The following is a 19,080-nucleotide window of genomic DNA, read 5'->3' on the forward strand; positions in this document are numbered from 1 at the left end:
GCTTCTGGAAAAAGCAGGGCGGGAGCTGGAGAGGTGGCTGGGTGATTAGGTATACAGACTGCTCTTGCAGAGGACCTGAGTTCAGTTCCTAGCACTCACATCGGGCAGCTCACAACTGCCTGTAAGTCCAGTTTTAGGGAGATCAAATCCTTCTGGCCTCCGAGGGGGGCGATTGCAACCCCCCTCATATATACATATACACACAATTAAAAAAAAATAAAATCAATTGTAAAAGAAAAAGCAGGTAAATCCCCTGTGTAGAAGTTTACCAAGGGACGGTGAAAACCAGGTCCAAGTCCCGCAGAACAAGGCAGAAAGACATGGGTGGAGGCAGCAGCAAAAAGACAGGAGCCCGCATATCACACAGTCTGTGACCCTAAATAAAGATTATAGAGCAGTGTAGAAAGTTCTGAATTTGAAGTTAGGCCCCTGTGGCTCAGATCACCCCAGTAGCCATGGACTTTGGTTTCCTGGCCCATCCTCCAGGTTGGTCTCCAACTTGCTATGTAGCTGAAGATGATCTTAAACTTCTGGTCTGCCTAGCGTGATTCCAAAGTCCTGGGAGAGTGAGCTTGCAGTGTGTGTGTGTGTGTGTGTGTGTGTGTGTGTGTGTGAATGTTCTCACATGTGCATGCTCGCTCGTACACGTGTGTGTGTACAGGTGAGGAGGCTGAGACAGGCGAATCCCTGGAGCTTGCTCGTCAGCCAGGCTAACCTAACTGATGAGTTCTGGGTCACAGTGAGAGAAACAATGTGAACGCCTTTAGAAATAGGATGCATGGCTCCAGAGATGCGCCTGCCTGTCTCAGCCTCCTCACCTGTAGAAACACAAGCTCATAACACTATAGCCGACTTTTCAATTTGTTGTTGCTGCTGTTTCATTTTTCTAACATGGGGATCAAACTCAGGACACCATGCTTGTGTTCCAAGCACCGAACAGTCCTCAATATCCCCCCAGACCCAAAAAATGGACATTTTGTTCAAAAGTCCCTGCTTCATGTACTTATGAAGACTAAATTAAATAATATTTATGGAAAGTTCATGCTCTGTACCTGGCATGAAAGAGGAACTGAATCGATATTTGCTGCAACTTAAATCTTTAATTTAAGTAAGATTTTTATGCAGACCTTCATTTCTTCTGTGTTCCCCAAACTGGTTCACCCTGATCTCCCGCTCAGAAACACTAGTTGTCACCAGGAGTTGCAAGGAGCACCTTATCTCTGGAAACAATAGAAGCTGGCTCCCATGTTTCTTTTCACACCAAGTAAAGTGATTTCAAAATGCTGGGAAAAGTCAGGAGCCAAAATAGATTACCCCAAACTAGCCCTCCAACCCCTCTCTGTCTATATGATGTGTCTGTCTGTCTCTGTCTCTGTCTTTCTGTCTCTCTCTCTGTCTCTCTCTCTGTCTCTCTCTCTCTCTCACACACACACAGACACACACACACACACACACACACACACACACACACGAACTTTTAAACCTTGGAAATCAGACAAGAAAAAAAGAAGGGGGTGTAGAAAACAAAGCGGGCCCCGCCTCCCACTGGCTCTATCTGCTCACTTCAGAAACACAGGGTGTGCTGTCAAAAGCGCCTTGGGCAAAGTTTGTACTTTGCTTGAATTCTCACTTGTGTTTACCAAGGTAATAAACCGGTCCTCCAGTGCTCCAGGTGTAAAGCTATTATGAAAAGACCTATTTGTCTCTCACCCCACCTCAGATGCACCATTCTTGGGACACTCCACTCTGGAAGAGCACTGGGGAATTTATTTACCGAGAGAGGCACCCAGACTCAGCAAGGAGAGGCTCCAGGCTCCAGGCTGCAGGGATGCTGAAGCCTGTCGCTGTGCAAGCAGCCCCTGCATTCCCTGGTTGTGGTCTTTCTCTCCCTCCCTTTCCCCTGATGACGTGTCGGACACCTGGACACCTGCACTTGTCCCCTTACCCTGACAGATAACCCAAGCTGCCAGGCACCTTCCGGGAGCCTTTGCAGTCTCCGTTTAGACATGTTCCATTGCCTTCAGCTCTCTTCCCTAATTTTTCCAATCAGCTCATCGCCAAGACCTTATGTTCACTTGGATCAGGGCAGATACGCGCAGTAGCTATGGACACCTCAGCCTTAATGCCCTGCCTGAAAACCTCCAGAAGCTCCCCACCCCGCCCTTCTGCAGAGGTTGATCACACCCTCCCTGTCGGGTTATCTGAGGCCTAGGCTGAGTGGGAGGAAACTTTCACCCAAATCTCTGACAGAGCTAAATGGCCCGGAACCCACTCGAAATCGTCGGTCGACCAAAATCTTGGCACTCAAGGCAAGAAAGAATGTATGGAAAAGGGCAGGCTTGGAATGTCAAGGCCATTAGCTGAGGCAAGTGGGAGAGTCACAGAGGGGGTCAGAGATGTTGTTGACTTCAGACCCCTCTGGCAGACCACCCAGAAACACAGAAGGCACCCATCGGTGGCACGCAGTCATCTCAGTGGCTGTTCCCTGCCCTGGTTACAGTCCACCAACCCCTCCCAGCATGGATCTTCTGGGAGGTAATTCTAATTCCTTCACAACTTGGGTTCTCATATTTCCTGAGCCCTTACTAGGTGAGAGAGCTTAGCCAGAGTGGGTGTGGGGTGGGCGTAGCCCGTATTGTAAGCACTCAATAAATATCTTTGAACCATGAATTAATTCCAGCACTGTTGCTTCAAAAGTTATGCTCTCACTGGATTCTTAACCCGTATGAGCTCAAATCCTGTACCTATAAAATTGAGATCAGAACAGGAGCAAGGTGAAGAGCCCTCTGTCAACTCTAGCTGAACACTGCTTGGTACAAGGCAGGGCACTGGAATAAGAATCTGGGGACTCATGCCTTCCCACCAGGCTTCCCAGCCAGCGTTCCCCTTACCTAACCTAGAAATTCAGTATCACACCCATCGCTGAGCAATGACTAAGCATGCCGTATGACGCAATATGTAGAACCTTTCTCTGTCCTCGTGGTACCGAGTGGATGAGGAATGAGAATGTGGACCGGACATCCCACCAGGAAACATTCCATTTTTGAGCATCTACTATTTGGTCCCACACTCACTACTTCCTGAGGGCCAATCACTGTCCAGGGGGTGGTTCTTGGCACGGGGAATTGTTTGCTGAGTAGGTAAACACAATGAGTCAACACAGATCCCTTCTCGTACCTATGACAGTCCTGGTTGGGCATGTCAGTTACTGGGGCAACTCTACCGAACATAGTTGTTCGGGAGCCCGACTTTCTTTCATCTTGTGCCTCCACCGCTCCCCAGGGCCTTGTCATTACCTGGCAGGAGGTGAAACTCATAGGAATGGGCACAGAAGTTTGTCACAGGCAGCTGCATTGTACACTTCCACTAGAATTCTAGCAACTAGCACTTAGGCTCACCTAACTAGAACAGATTTGAAGTTGGATGGTGGTGGTACACGCCTTTAATCCCAGTACTCGGGAGGCAGAGGCAGGCAGATCTCTGAGTTTGAGGTAAGCCTGGTCTACTAAGTGAGTTCCAGAACTGCCAAGGCTACACACAGAAACCCTGTCTCAAGAAAAAGGATTTGAAATGATCCACCATGTTCCCAAGTACATACACAGTCATCCGGAGAGAGCTAACTGCTGCTGATGAGAAAAACAGCGGGAGGGAAGACAGTAAGTACCCTCGCCCTCAGAGAGCTCTGTGTCCAGGGTGGGGGTTTGAGGGTATGAAGAACAGGCCATCTCGTATCAACAACGCATTCCCCCATAATATGGAGATAATAAAAGAGGTGTGGCCTCAGTACCTGGAGTGGCAGGCCCCTGTTTTAGATGGAGAAAGGGTTGGTCTGACCAAATGACAGACAACGGAGACTCATACGCAAACAAATTAAGGGAGATTACAAAGACACAGGCCAGGCCCTGAGAGGAGCCAAGGGTAGCGGGACCTGCTGTGGAAGAAGGGAGAGCACTGGAGAGGGCCAAGAAGCTAGGGAAGGACCGTACTGTAGAGCGTCTAAGAAGTCAGGTGAAAAAAAATAGAGAAATAAAAGAATTTCTAACACAGACTATGTGTTCGTTCCCACTTCCACCTCGGCAATATATTCATTCACCTCGTCCTTGCCCTTCTCCGGCTTTGCCACAAACTCAGGTTCCCACACCAGCAGGCTTCTATCTGGGAAACAACGTCATGATGCTGGGACAAGCAAAAGGGAGAAGCTGGGAGGAACTTTTCCTTTACGACCCCAATAGAAGGGCTTCTTCAGCTGGGTTCTCTCATCTTCCTGGTTCCTGCTCCTGCCGGAGCCCACCATGGCCCGGCTTTCACTAGGAGGTTATAGACTCTGATCTTCAATTACGTGACCTTCTTTTCTTGTCCCACTGGCCTAACCAACTGCCCATGGAATCACAACTCTTCTTGCTAACACCTGCAGCAGCTTCTCACTCTTCCAATCACCTGTGTAGCCACGGTTTAACTGCACATCCTTCTGTATAGACATAGGAAGCGGTTTCAGTTCCTTAGCTGGACTATAACGACTAGGGTAAAGCTCATGGCTTTGGAAAAGCCCCGCAGCATGAGGTGCCAGGTCCACACTCACCGGATAGGTTTTCTACTCACTGCTGCTGCCACTATATATGTTTATTATCATGTAGGTCCAGACATTAGAAGCCTGGTTCTCACTGAGCTAAAATGCAGTGAATTGGGACTGAAGAATCCGTTTGCCAGGCTGCCAGGCTGCCAGGGCTGCCCCAGCTCTTGGTTCATAGTCCTCCTGCCTGATCTTTCAGCTAGCAATGGAGGTGAAACCCTCTTGAGATACACCACTCTGCTCTGACTCGGCTGGTTACTGTTCATGAATTTTTGTCAAGGCGTTGGTGTTACACAGACAACCTGCACATTTTCCCCTTTGAAACCAGCTGCCCCAGGCCTGATTCGATCTGGAACTTTGATTGACCCTTGTCATGTGAAGTAACACATTCAAAGGTCCCGAACATTAGGACGGGTATTTCTGCGAAACATAGTTCTGCCCACAGGATCACAGCTGAGAAGCTAGTAATGGGGAAGGGGATCAGCAGGTTTGCTAAAGGGGACAGCAGCATGGTACTTTATGCCGTGAGGACCTATGCCTGTGAGCTGAAATGAAAGCAGCGATAAGAGTCCTTGGGTCTCTTGGCTCCGAGATTTCTCTCTGGAGATGCTCGAAGCATGACTTGCCGATGGCTCAGCACGTCTCTTCCTTGTCATGCCTGGGATGTGATGACGGGACCCAGCTCCTGTTTGTCTCTCACTCAGGGTGGCACGTAGGTTTCTTGTTTTCCCAGAAGAAGGTTCGCTGTGGCAAGGGGAGTGGGTGAAGGCAAACTGTTGGTGGCTGCACGTGAGGCCCATCAGTTGCATTGCAGAGACAACTGGAGTTGACGCAGGCATCCTTTCCAAGTGTAATCAAACGCCTCCTGCCGCCAGACGATGTGTTATTCAGTGGGGTTCTGGTGAGGGTTGTTGAGAAGCTGAGATTCCTTCTGTAACTCTATCAGATGGGTCCTGGGAGGAGAAGGAGGGAGGAGGGAGACTTACTTCACTGGCAAGTTGACTTCCAAACTGGTGTGAGTCCCAGAAGGCCCTTGTTCCTGGCTGCTGAGAAAGAGATCCACAAAGAGGTGGCAGGTGATGGCACTCTTGGGGGGAGGATAGGCCGTGGGAAGGACTCACAGTGTCGATTCTAAAGGAATGACTGCTGAAACAGAGAGCCACAGAAACGTAGCAAATGGTGACAGTAGGGTGGGAGAAGAGGCTCTGGACAGTGCCCACAGCATAGACTCCCAACAAGCAACCTGTGCCCTGGTAACTCACTTCTGAGTGTTAGGATAAGTTTGAAGAGGGCAGAGTTTGAGTATAAATAGAATGGTTTTCTCTATTTTGAGCAGCCTTTATGGAAATGACTGCCTTAATCTGCCTCATTGCACTGGAATTCACATGCACACATGCACATGCACTCTCTCTCTCTCTCTCTGTCTCTCTCTCTGTGTCTCTTTCTCTGTCTCTCTCTCTCTCTTACACACACACACACACACACACACACACACACACACACTCACACCATACGACCTAAGCAGAGTAAGATGAGGAAATCTTTGTCAGTCTCATCTGTGGAGAGGAACATCTGTCTTTAGGGGTCTGGGCTGGGGGTGAACGTTCTGGTAGGTACATGCAAGAGTCCTCTGTTTCGAAGCTTGAGAAACCATTACCGAGTCCTGGGAACTTCTCTCAGGAATCTTTGGGTCAGACACCTGTCAGAGAGACATGTCTTGACTGAGTGCCTCCAAATACTGCTGTCGGTTGGGAACATTTTTTTGGAAGGATCTATGCTATAAAATTGTGGTTAGGCAATAGGCAGACGATGGCATAATTGTATCTTACCAGCATAGATGTATTGCACTGAAAACATTTCTTTTCTATAGGCACTTTTTGGTTCCTGAGAACATTCAAGGAATAAGAGGCATTAAATCACTCACAAATAGACAAGGGCAAGCCGGAGACTCGGAAATGAATGATATAACACTTAGAAGAAAACTGGGGGTTGGAGGATATTGACTTTGTGCCTAAAGTGTGTGTTATCTATAAAAAGAAAATTATAATTTTAATACACAGAATCAGTATAATTTCACCCCCCCCAAATCAGACAGAACAAGGAAATTACTGTGAAATTTAGATTGTACTCAATTCCCTGTAATGAAACTTTCTCAGCCACAAACGTCAGATATTTTCTACATCTTCCTCAACAAAGAAGAATAATAATTGGAGACCTTTTCAGGTGATAAGTTATGACTTGACCAATCAAGAAAGGTCAGGGTTGGTTGTGATGCTGCTGTAGATATCTACAGGTCAGGCTCCAGCGCATGAGGTAGTCTCCACTCATATCCATTTTCTGTCTCCAGATTTCTCTCTGGTTTGCTGGTGAGTAAGGTTATGTTTCTATGGCTGACTCTTGTCCTTTACTCAGCCATTGTGAAGTGCGAGCAGATTGCCCCGGGCGATGGCTGGGTTTCGGCATAGGCTGCCACCATACATCACTGTCTACCCATCAGCAAGCTCTTCTTGGTTCTGTACCATTTGCATTTCTTAAGCATTTGAAAACTCTGGCCCCTCAAGTTTTGGTTAAGCTACATGCTGAAGTAGAAGCCGAACAGGAGTGACTGCTTCCAACCTAGTCTGTCCTTTGATGGAGTCCCAAGAGAGGCAACATATATGGAGTTGCCCTTGGATCTTGAAGAGATTATGCCCTTCAAAGGAACAATGACACACGGCTATAGGAAGCAAGAATTCCTTCTTTGATCTGCACTTGGCTTCTCTGCGACCTTGGCCACACTGCTGTGTGTTATGTTTTTCATGCTGGGGATTTTCTGGCCCGAGTGAGTGTTGCAGTGAAACAGAGAACAAACAAAACGCTATCGGGCTTCTAGGGAGCTGAGCTCAATGCTCTTTTGGGAGCCGAACACGTGGAAGAGGTTACATCTGCACAGATTCTGAGGGACAGGTAACATTCGGCTGACTGAAAGGGAAGCGTGACCTCAGAGGAGGGCATGCTAAGTGGGGATGCCCTTGTCTGAACTTCAGACTTGATGTGCAATGTGGAAGGTGATTACACCACTAATCCAAGATGCTCCTGCGAAGCCAAGTGGCGCACTGAGTGGTACAGGCTGCATTTCTCCATACAGCTGCCCACAGGCGCTGAGATACGGAGAGCAGGGCCAAGATACACACTCAAGGTTTGGGAGTGAGCATCCTTCTTCGCTGTTCCACACTGTGTGCGAAAGGTGAAAACAGGCCAAAAGCAAAAGTGTCTACCGCTGTGGCTTACATTCTTCCTCCTGAACCTGATCTGCAACTCCAGAGGCTTCTGATGGAAAATTCTAGTTTGGCTTGGTGTCATGGCATAAGCTGATCCTGGCACTTGGGAGGTAAAAGAAGAATTATGAGTTTGAGGTCTGCTTCAGTCACAGAGTAAGATCTTGTCTCCAAAATAAATAGATAGATAGATAGATAGATAGATAGATAGATAGATAGATAGATAGATAGATAAGGTAAGGAAGGGAGAAACTGTAGTTTGATCTTAAACTAACTGAGCAGCATGCTGAGCAGTCTGTAGCCTGCTGGCCCGAGGTCTTCTCTGTTCGCTAGAACCTGAATTATTTGACTCTAACAAGAGGACCTAGCCCGTCTGGGCCTGAGGCATTGAGAGGGCCATCCACCCTACTCCAGAGCTCATGCCATCTCTTCCTAAGAAATTACCAGCTCACCCAACGCCTCTCTCAGTTCTGAGGATCTCAGTTACTGAATACACAGTCATTCAGACACCCTGCAGGAAGACAGGCTTACTGGGGAGAGAAGCAACACTAAGCCAAGCTACTCCCAGGTACACCGGCAGTCAACTGAAGTTCTCCGGACCTTGTCTAGTCACGTGGCACTTTCTTTGAGGGGCTTCTGTATGTACTGGAGAGATGCAGAGTAACTCCCAGGGCAGAAGAATGAAGCTCGTCATTGTCTGATTTTATAACTTCTGGGAGGGGGGACCTGTAATGCCACCATTACCATTCTTGGCAGAAACAACATCCACAAAAGACCAGGAGTAAAATATCTGCTTCTTTGATTTTTTTCAGAAGAACAAACAAATAAACAAAAACCACAGCAAAGCCCCACACATTCGCTCTATCTTGTTGCTGTTCCATCTTTTATGTTGCCCACAATTGTAACACTGAGTCTTCCTAGCAACCATGCGACAGTGTGTGGACATGAGGAAGGATGGGACGATGAGACGAAGGGGTCGCGGAGGAGAGGAATTACATCTGTTGGGGTCATGAGGGCCCTGAGGCTCACAGAGGCTGGTGAAGCTGATGGGAATCACAGCATAGAGCTCTGCCTGGAAATTTCAGGTGTCCTATCCATTCTGGGCTCCACAGAACATCTTATCTTTAGGTCCTAGGAACTGTAGGAGTCTCTGTAGTGATTCCCATTCCACACCGTGTCCACTCTGAAACCCTTCACCTAAGCAATCCATCCATTTGGACCGACAATACAACCCAAACCAGAAATTCTCAAGTGGAGGAATTTTTATTTGTTTGTTTGTTTGAGGAGCATCTGGCAGTGTCTGGAGACATATTGGGGTATCCCAGTAGGGAGGAAAAGGTGGGCATCACTGGGAGTGGTGTATATCAGAAATACTGCAGAACATTTGAAACTGCACAGAGCGGCATCCACCACAAATCATTGTATCTCGACCAGCCATCGCTGTCCAGAGGGTGGGAAACCCTGAGAGAGAATGAAGAAAAAGCCTCCAGCCCACGTGACATGCCCATAGAGAGCTGTGTCTCCTTTCTTAAGCCAACTATGAGTATTTTGCCAGTGGGATTTTTTCCTTCTACCACAATAAGACCCTTAGGTCTGCCATTCAGAGACAGAGAGAGAAATCAAGGCAGAGGAAAGAGCTGACTGCGGAAGGTCTCCCACATAATCTTGAAAACGAAAAGTCTATTCTCTCCCCTGCCAACCCCAAGCTGAGACACTTCCTACTTCCCCCATGATTTGCTCTCCGTAGACCAGCTCTGCTCGAAGCCTTTTCTGACTCACTGATTTAATACAATGTGGCCTGGAACCACTCACTGACACAGACCTGCTTATAGCCTATTCTAGGACAAAACTAGAAGCCTTGCAGGCCGACACAGGCAGCCGCTACTTAATGCTTCAGTGTGCAGGGGCGGATCCACGCCTGTGGCAGAGGTGTGCTCTGCCTGCCTGTCTGCCTGTCTGTCTCTCTCTGTCTCAGTCTCTCTCTCTCTCTCTCTCTCTCTCTCTCTCTCTCTCTCTCTCTCTCTCTCTCTCTCTCTCTCACACACACACACACACACACACACCTGGAAATGAACTGACTTCATGGAAGCCCTCGAATCTCCAAATACTGCAAATAAAGAAGTCTTAGAACTGAAAGATTTTCTTTTCTTTTTTCTTTTTTATAGCGTGCTCTGGTGATGTTTGTTTTGTTCTGCTTCTCAGCCAGTCAGTGGAACAGGGACTATCAGGGAAACTTCCTAGCATCTGTGGTTTCATTTTCGGGGGTCTATGATTTGGTTGGAGCTTCCTTAGACCTTCATAGAATCTGCGAGAGTATTACATATCCTAATCCGCTGTTTACTGTCAGTGTAGACACAGGAAACGCTCAAGCAGTATTTATTGAGCAGAGTAATTCCTGTGACATATTTATCCAGCAAGTGCTGCCTGGACACAAACAGTAGAGCTAGGAGAGCCTGGAGCAAGAACAAGGCAGTTCCCTTCCTAGGCTGCTAACAATCCGGCTGGGGACCTGAAGGAACCAATGGTTTTCTTCTCAGAAGCATCCCTTGAACTCACTGGGAGACCCAGCTCTCTTTGAGTTCTTTTCCTACAATATCCTTGCATCTTTGTCAAATGGCTACTACTTATTATTCAGCACCAAGATCAGATGTCACTTCCTTCCAAACACCTCAAAAATCTCCCCAGGTAGTGAGGATATTGTTAAATATGTCTCCTACTTCTCCAGATGGTTACGTGTGTAAGGCATCCAGTAAGGACAGGAGGCTCTTGTGGGGATTAGTGGGCCAGGTTATCAGGAGGTATCCTTTGTTTATTTGTATGTTTGTCTGAGACAGAGTTTCTCTGTGTATTTCTGGCTTCCCTGGAACTCCCTCTGTAGACCAGGCTGGCCTCCGATTCGGAGAGTTCTGCCTGCCTCTGCCTCTGCCTCCCTCAGTGCTGGGATTAAAAGTGTGCCCAGCCAGGAGGTGCTCTTGAGGCCGCCCTAGTCACATTACTTGCTGATGTCATGGGTAGTTCACCTAGCTTTGGTCTGGGTCCAGTTTCATCATCTGTTGTAAGCATGAAGCGTCGTGAAAGACTGGGTGGGCATGGCTCAGTGGGAGAATACTTGCCCAGTATATACAAGGCCCTGGATTTCATATCCAGCAAGGAAAATTAAAAAGATGTAAGGTCATAAGTCACGGACAGTAACTGGCATACGACAGCTGTTCCATGCAAAATCAGCACATGCAAGGATCAGGCACTTAAGTTCTTTGTGTTGTAGAAGACCTCAAAATCCAAGCAACACAGGCATGTCTTCCAAAAAGTCAGTATTATATAGTAGGTAAGCAAGAAAGAGATCTTAACACAATCAGGATGTTTACCATAAGAAATATCAGGAAGCTGGTAAAAATTGTTTCTGACTGGGTGCAAGAACTCCCTGTTCTTAGACAAGAAAGAATTCAAACCAGGCTTTAAAGGGAGGCTAAGATACTCCAGGCAGTCAACCTATATTGGGCGTTCAAGAGGAACGGAAGTGAGAGCCCTGGAGGAGGCCACCACCCCTTCCAGGAAGGTCATACTGCCCTGTGGCAGAAAGATGGGTCTTCAGAGATGAACTTGGAATGAGAGAAAGGAGTTATTTAGCAGAATTAGCTGGAAAGGTAATAGCAAGCTCTAAAGGACTTTCAATGCCCAGGACAAGGGTCTGGCTTTCTCCCCAAGTCTGTGAAAGTCCTCATCCCATCCCAGCTACCGAGTTACTAAGTCTGGTGAAGAGAACCAGCTCAAGAAGGAATGGCAATTTGATCTGAAGGGTGAGGGCTCAGAAGCTTAAGAAAGGAATGACTAAGGTAAAGCCTTTGTGAAAGGGGATGAAGGGGCCCAACACTGGAGCACCCCTTCTCCAACAGAGCCCCACATCCTGTCTTCATATCTAGAAATGGGTTGGTGTTCTTCTCTGAACAGAGCTGCCATTCATCAGGCCTTCAAAAACTGCTGACTGCACTGGGAGACTGTAGACAGCTGTGGACACAGCATGTAGCATGTATTTGGAAGGCGAAGACTAGCAGCTGTTAGGAATGCATTATTTATTTATTTATTTATTGCCACAACTCAGACGAGAAAAGGCAGGGCTAGAAGAAGGGCAGCAGGAAGGGCATGGAAGAGGTTGGGTAGAGCAGAAATGGAAGAGAAACAAGACCTGTTGAAGGTGAGGCCAGTGACAGAGGGGGAGCTAAGGGTCCAAGTCTACCAAAGATGTGTCTGGGTGCACGGAAGCATGATGATACCATGACCCATCTACTCGAATCACGTGGACACCATCCAGGTAGGGATTCACTAATCATCCGTGGGTAGGATGCGTGGGTGAACGGATGGATGGATGAGTTCTTGACACTAAATAGGACCCAGCAACTCGGTCTCATGAGGACTGAGGGGAACTTACAAATGATCAGCTCTTTCGTTCCATATACGAGCGAAAAGAGCTAAGGTGGCAACTTACAGCTTTTGATCCCATAGTTGCCTGGTGGGAGATTTGAGGCATGAAACTAAATCTCGGGACTCGCAGGATAGCTTCTTTCCAGTATGTGATATGGTTATTTTCTTCAATTCTTAAAAAGAACTTCAGAGGAAATGGTATGCATGAATATCATATACCACTTGTAATTTATTTTTTTAACTAAAAGCTACATTGGGAATTTCATTTCCGTTTCGCTGATTAAAATAGGAATTTTGAAAGTCATGCATATTGATTGAGGCATCCTTGGCTTTGGGGCCAAATTGTTCCAATAACTGTTACCTTCTGCAATCCCATTTCCCCAGAAATTTCTCTCCGGCCCACCCAGATCCAAGAGGCCTGGCCTGGTGAAGTGTGCAGGAGTAGTTAGCGGTGATCCGGCCTAAGACATCTCTGAGCACAGCTCATCATTTGCAGAGGTAAATTTGACTGAGTTAAACATTCGCATAGTAACTTAATCAATCCATTTCCAGTAGGTGTGGCTTTAAATTCCCTAAAGTTAGACCAAAAACCAGTCCTGAGTTGTGTCCCCCGCTTTGCGAGTATAGAGTGGTCTCTAAAGTCCTCCACCGCCCTTGCTGCTGCGATGGGTAATAGAAAAGGTTTTAGTCTGTCCTCTATAGAGTTCCCATCCTCGTTGAGGAGGGGAAAAAAATGCTAGGAAAAAAAGCAACAACCCAGCTTATGAGCAAAGCCTGCTTCTTTTCCCAGGAAACCCTCGGGCATTAAACAACTGAATGAATGCCGCCTCTAAAAGCTGTGATTCTCATTCCCAGTGGGCATGTAAGTGAGCGTGCCTCCCTCAGCGAAGCCTATTGTCATTAGTCTCTGAAGAGAGAGAACACTCCTGTTCACATGTGTGTGTGTGTGTGTGTGTGTGTGTGTGTGTGTGTGTGTGTGTGTCCCCTACAGGGAAAGTAGTGTGGTGGGCTGTGAATCGACACATTTAAATGTGAGGTTTCAAGATGGCGGAAGACACATGGAACTGAGGCAAAGCCTTACCTTCTGGCACAGGAAGACCAACTCAGAGCCTCTTTGCAACTCTTTTCTCTCCTTCCTAACTTACCTCCTGGGTTGTCAGCTGGGGCGATGAGCTTTACTAACACCAACAGCAAATATCTGGTGAGTGTTTGCTCTATGCTAGGCACTGCTCTTACTGATTTACGTGCATCACCTTATTGTACGGTGGCAGTGGACGTAGAACTTGGTTCTGGCATTCAGTACCTGTCAAATGCTGTGACAGTCCGGCTGCCGGGAGCCTGGATGGGGGAGAGATAATGAAGCAATTGCCAGTTGGAATATAGACCAGTGTGACCTTCGGGGAAAGAGCGACACTGTCCCTGATAAGATTATAAACGCATGGCTTCATGTAACCATCTAACCTCTAGGAATCCATGCTATAGCGGCAATAGCGATAAATATATGCAAGGACTCATGCATGAGCCTGTCTGTGACAGTGTCACTTGTACGATCAAACATGTCAAATCATCACGAATGATCAACGGTAAAGCAAGTGGCAAGATGTCTAGTCTATAGGATGTGGAGTTCTTTCCACAAAATATTTGAAAATTAAAAAAAGAAAACTTGTTGGAACTGAAGAAACAGCTCGGCAGTGAAAGGTGCTTCTTGCACCCTGCAGAGAACTCAGGTCTGGTTCCCAGCACCCATAGCAGGCAGCTCACAGCCACCTGTAAGCCTAGTTACCGAGAATCCAGTGATCGCATTTGGCTGCCAGGATTAGCTGCATGCATATGGAACACGTCGATAAATTCAAGGCACACATACCATGTAAAGTAAATTAATAAATAGATCATTAAAGGGAAAAAAGTATAGGTCAGTATTGCTATAAATAAGAACGTCTGTGTAATGTGCACAGCAATGTGTTTAGCTCCGGAAAATACTCTTTTTTGGTGGTGTTGGTGGTGGTAGTGTTTTGAAACATATTCTCAGTGTATAGGCCAGGCTAGACATTAGCTTATCATCCTCCCTCTTCGTCAGGTCCAAGAAAAATATTTTGATGGACAAATGTTAACAGAGTGGAGGGGGAAATCCTGCACTGTTTAAGCGCTTGGTTTTAAGTGGGGGAAGGGTAGTTTTGATTGTTTACTGCCCTTTCTCAAAGATGAGCCAATGCTTTAAATGCTTCCTGAAATGCTTGTTGTTTGAGGATGGTGGCATTGACAGGAAGCCCTTACCATCTGATGACCTAGCTCTAGAGTGACAGCCTGAAGGTCAGGGCTGAGGAGACCCCCCCAAGGGAGAAAGTGGGTCATGGCTAAGGTAACAAGGAAGCAAAGAAAAATGCCTGAGCAGGCATGAAGAGGAAGGCCTCTCTGAAAGAAAGTCACCAGTGAGAATCAACTTGTTGGAGGAGGAGGCCGCTTGTTGGTTCCCGGCCACCTGGCCAGCTTAGATCAGAAATTAATCACACAGAAACTGTATTATTTAGACCACTACTTGGCCCATTAGCTCTAGGTTCTTATTGGCTAACTCTTACACATTAATATAACCCATCTCCATTAATCTGTGTAACGTCACGTGACAGTGGCTTACCGGGATTTTCGGCATGTCTGACTTTGGCGGTTTCATGGCTTCTCTCTGACTCCTCCCTCTTTCTCCCAGCATCCAGCCTAGCTTTTCCCGCCTAGTTCTGCCCTTGCAATAGGCTCAAAGCATTTCTTTACTTATTAACCAATAAAAGCAACACCTAGACAGAAGGACCTCCCACACCACCAACTGCCTTAGGGGTCTCCTGGGGCCAAGCATTTGCCTTGTTTTAGCATCCTTTCTGTGACCACGGCTAGGTACTTTTCCAACTTGTCCCACCTGTATAGATTTCTTCCTACACAAGTAGTCTTTGAAAATGTCAACTGAACAGATATGCGCTCCTTTTTAAGCTCCTTCAAACAATCGTGCCCACTATCAACCATCACCAATGCTTTTTTCTTACCTTATTTCTTCTTCACCTATATGCCTTGCCTAGCCTGCTCTGTCTGCTACTATCCAACTTCCATGTGAACTCACACCTTTCACCTTCTACCCTTCGCCTCTACCTGCCTTACCTCGGATTCCTACACTCTGTCTGCCTTGTGGGTCCTACTCAGCCTTCCAGGCTGCCCTCGAATGTCTGTCTCCCTTCCTAAATACCTCGCTTGCCTCACAACAGAAGCAGTCACGCTCCCTTCTGAGCTCTGAAGCCCTCTCTTATGTTGGGCAGGGGGAGCTGCCTTGCCACTGTTCTCCCCAGAGGACACTGATGTGTGTCTACTCTTGTCTGTATCCTCAGCCTCCATTGCAGTGGCCATGCAAGGCAGATTGCTTATAGTGGGTGAAGAAATACCAAATGTATGGATTATGAGTCCTCTCTTTGGCCTAGCTTTTGTTTCAAAGGTCTCTTTGCACAGAAAAATTTCTCCCTAGAGTATGGTTTTTTTCCTACTGGTTGAAGATCCATGCGGACTATCTTGCTCCAAGTGACCACTGCTCCATCCACAAACAAGGCCAAGGACTATCCTATAGATTGGTTATACTGGACTGTGCTGACTCCTAGAAGGGCCCTTGAAACATGTTCAAACTCCAAGGAGCTGAGTCTAGCTGGGTCCTCAGCCAATCCTGGCACAGAGCTAGTAGCCAGGCCAGCAGAGAGGTGTGACCACAGGGGTGTTCTCAAGGTAAAGGCTGAGCCTGCCCCGAAGCTACTGGCCCTTTAACAGCACAATGATCATGTGAGAGTCCTTGGCCTGGCTTGGCTCAGGGAGCCACTGATCACTGGCAGTAGCACTCCACCCAAGCTAATTGATCTGTTTCTGTCCTCTGATGGCCGCGGGCAGGAGTCAGCACATTTTCCTCTGTGCCCAGATCTTCCGTGTGCCAGGCTTACAAAAGTGAGCTTCTTGAGCTGAGTAGCACAGGCATGCTTGAAGTTCTCCTGCGTCTTGTGATCGTTCCTCCGTATCTTTTCAAGCTTTTCTCTCACCCCATCCTTGTTTTCTTTCTCCCTGGGTACATCAGCTCTCTTCATTCTAGTCAGCCTTCTTCCCTCCCTCGCTCCCTCCTCCTCTCCCCCTGTCTTTCACTCCCTCTGTCCCTCGCTCCCTTCTTTCCTTCCCTTCTCTTGGTCTTGTATTCAGTCTTCCTGTCTCTGTCTGGTACTCTCTATTCCCCATACCATCCCTCCCTCTCCTTCCAGTCTCCAAGACTTCCACCCACAAACATGGCTGAGAACTAGCCTATGACTTGGTTGTGCTGGGCTGTGCTGACTCTGAGGGGGTCCTTGGAACCTGTTCAGACTCCAAGGGACTGAGTCTAACTGGGCCCTCAGCTCTTCCACTGAGGCCTTGCTCCTACCCTGATGCCAGCATACCTTTCCCCACCATTTGCCATCTTCCCCCTGTGCTTCCCTGCCCACGGTGTTAGACAGAAGTCTAATGGCTTTTTGTGTTCTCTGCTACATCTCTCCTCCCCTAAGCACCTGAGCAAAGAGAATATTGTTTCCAGATCCTGTCAATGCTGTTGCAGGTCCAGGTCCTGTCTAACCTTTGCCACCTTCCCTTCCCAATGGCTAAGCTGCTCTTTGCTAATGCACAGAGCACAGATCCAGGACCCTGTCCAAAGTCGGTAGGGGGTTGGCTCGTGGATGCCCTCTTGCTGAGTCTGGCAGCCCAAAGTTTATGGATTATCTTTTTGCCCCTTTCCCGCCTTTCCTGGCAGGGTCACTCTGTGTACTTAAGCTACCCATGAGTGGCCATGGATAAACTCTGTGATTTTACCTTCACAAAGATGTGAGATGAGAAAGTTGATGCAGCCATGGCCAATACATCTGCCTGTTCTTTTGAAACCCAGAACCTTGCACACACTAGGCTAGCATTCTACCACTGGCCTACTCCTGGAGTCTGGCCCATTCTTTATCCTTTCTGCTTCCTTGTATAGAACGAAACAGAGGCTGCGACTAAGCGTCCAATCGCTGAGGCCACAATTGAGATATGGAAGAAGTGCTTTCTTCATTTATTTTATCCAACAAAATGTACTCGAGTACCATTTATGTCCCTGAAAATAAAATCATTCCAAGTTTTCAGTGTTTAAAACTTCATAATGAAGGAAAGAAGCTGGTACATGGGTCTGTGAAAAATGATTAATTATTAATCATTAAAAATGAGATAATTGTTAAGAAAGAGTCAGTGAGGTGACGTAGAACACAGATGTATTCAATGAAAGAAACACAGGGTAGGGTGTGTTGGCACTGAGTCTTAAGTTTTTATACAAACAAGCCAATAAAATAGACTTCCTGATTATTTGTATGTTTGCAAGGCAGGAGACTGGCTTTACTAGAAAAAAAAGTAGCAAATAATTTTAAAAACATCTATAAAGTGAATGCTGCCCTAAAAAAAACTATTGGTTAGAGATTTAACTGTTCTGCACCACTGCCAAGCTCCACTGACATTTGTAATTAAAGTAGAAGTGTTCTGAGCTTGAGAAAGGACTCAGTGTGTAAGAGCATGCACTGCTCTTACAAAGGACTGTGGTTTGATTCCCAGTATCTTCATCCAGAGCTTACAACACTTGTAACTCCAGCTCCATGGGATCTAACACGGCCTTCCAGATTACACAGGTTCCCCCATTCCTGTGTACAACCCCCAAACACAAAGAGAGATTCAGGAATAAACTTTTAAAGTAGGCTTCATTTTATTTTGAGAATTTCATACACAAATCCAATGAATTGCATCGTTTCCATATTTTCTTCTCCTCTCCAAGTCTGCTCCTGTTCCTACCCCTTTGGAACTGGTGACCTCTTCCTCTCTAATTATTATTCTTACTATGTGTATAATACCAACACACACACACACACACACACACACACACACACACAAACACACACACAAGCCTATTGATGACAACAGTATTATTGTTTATTATTATCCACATGTGCATGTGTTTAAGGATGACCGTTTAGGATTGAACAGCCATCCTAGGGCTCATTGCTAAAGAAAACAGATTCTCCTCCTCTTCCACACATCTGCGGGTAGGGCCATGTGAAGTTTCCCCATGTATGTTGAACTAGCAACTGGTGCGGTCTTTTTGGAGGTCTTAAGAAGGCAACCGTGTCGTTCATGGGCACAGCATCCCTGTCATGTCTAGAAAACACTATTTTACAGTGGGTGCTCTAGTCCTCTGGCTTCTTTCACTTTTCCCACCTCCGCTTCCAAGCTGTTTCCTGAGCCTTAGCGGGTAAGGGTTGCGTTATACATATACCAATCATGGCTGGGTTCCCCATGGCCACTTGTTTACATTCGAGCAGTCATGAATCTCTGTATTGGCCTCTCTACTGCAAAAAAAAAAAAAGCTATTTTATGAGGGATGAGAGCTGCACTTACTTGTGGGTTTGTGGGTATAATGCTAAGTATTTATGTATTTGTACTTATAACATATTTATAGTTGGAAGCTATATTGATTTAGGAAAATGACATTAGTAGGTTCTCTTCTAGGGTCTGAGACCTTTTCCACCATGAGATCTTGCCTAGCTTTACCATGTGGGTTCCTCCCTTTAAAATGTATTGGTAGAATTAATATTGGAAAAATAGCCATCCTATCCAAAACAATTTACAGATTCAATAAAATCTTTGTTAAAATTTTCATGAAATTCTTCACAGAGACAGAAAATATCATAAAATTCATATAAAAGCATAAAACAAATAACAAATAGCCACAATCCTGAGCAAAAGAATAATGCTTATACAATAAAAACAGCATGGTGTGAG

Source organism: Arvicola amphibius, chromosome 10, assembly GCF_903992535.2.
Source record: "Arvicola amphibius chromosome 10, mArvAmp1.2, whole genome shotgun sequence".
In the NCBI taxonomy this organism is placed as follows: Eukaryota; Metazoa; Chordata; class Mammalia; order Rodentia; family Cricetidae; genus Arvicola; species Arvicola amphibius.